At 33.2% G+C, this 1,130-nt stretch overlaps 1 long non-coding RNA gene across 1 annotated transcript in view; it reads right to left on the bottom strand.

Annotated features, from left to right (window-relative positions):
• LOC117944898 overlaps nucleotides 1-181 on the bottom strand; it is a 434-nt gene extending 253 nt beyond the window's left edge. The window contains exon 1 of the long non-coding RNA XR_004656683.1: nucleotides 41-181. This is a non-coding gene — a long non-coding RNA (uncharacterized LOC117944898). The remainder of the gene's footprint in view (nucleotides 1-40) is intronic.
• Between the last annotated feature and the right edge of the window lie 949 nt (nucleotides 182-1,130).

Raw genomic sequence — 1,130 nt, 5'->3', positions numbered from 1 at the left:
TAATAACTAAGTAGTAACTGTTCCATAAACTGCAGGAGACATACAGGAGTCACTGTTTATTTTTTAGAATCATCGTTTTTGACACATAAAAGGCAAAATATACATGTAGCGTTAAATAATATATACATATGTACAAAGTGTAAGAGTGTTAATTCCATCATGTCATCATTTTTTTCCTAACTTTTCAAAAATAAGTATATTATTCATAATAATTATATTAAAACTTTAATAAATCAGTACGTTAAATGCGTTTATCCGTGTTTGTGCAGCTCACCCTTATGCTTTTATTATGATGTCATAATGTGACATGCTGTGATATCACAAAGTGTTTTATTTTTTATTTTTTTATTACTTGTTTTGGGATAAAAAGCGCTGGTTTAACTTCCTGTTTTGGGAGTTTTATTCTGCTGTTGTACAGAAGAAGAAGAAGAAGATGATGATGATGTCGCGTTGTCACACTGCTCTCTGTTTAAATCTATAATCCTGTGTAAACTGATCAGAGGTCAGTAACATAAAACAGCTGTTGAAGGGAAGGAAGTGGCGTGATGTTTTACCTTTCTGTCTCATAAACACTGAAACTGTAGAAGAAGAAGTTTCCCTCCTTCCTCCCATGTGTGCACTACTTTTTCCACAAATGTGAACAGTCGACCTGTGACCTCTTCAGGAGTCGACATGAACTGTGTTAGTGCAATATCTGCTGTTTGTTTTATTCTTGTAGCCGCTCGACTGTTTTTCATGAGACATTAAAGAGTTAAAAAAGTATTTATTAGTGTTCAGTTGAGCTGTGAACAGACTGCAGATAAACCAGTAACACTGGTCCCACCGCGTCTCTGTGAAGACCGGAAAGTTCCTGGAAAGAAAAAAGTAATTTGGTACTAAGTATTAGAAATAATAACATAAATGTTTAGTATAACTTAACTAAACCTGCAGAAATGTAAAGTTTGTGTATAGCATATAATGGAAATCTACATATATTGAGATTTAAGTTTCCAGTAATAAATTAATATTTACTTCAGTTTAAACCGTTTTCTGTCCGTTTTTGTCCATTTAACAATAGATGTATCCCAATAGATGGTGATTTTTTATTGTTCCTTCATGGATTCACAAATTCTCCTCGTTAAAGGCCACTA

The sequence above is a fragment of the Etheostoma cragini genome, chromosome 5, assembly GCF_013103735.1.
Source record: "Etheostoma cragini isolate CJK2018 chromosome 5, CSU_Ecrag_1.0, whole genome shotgun sequence".
In the NCBI taxonomy this organism is placed as follows: domain Eukaryota; kingdom Metazoa; phylum Chordata; class Actinopteri; order Perciformes; family Percidae; genus Etheostoma; species Etheostoma cragini.
The sequence above is the reverse complement of the archived record's forward strand: the minus strand, read 5'-3'. Positions and strand labels throughout refer to the sequence as shown.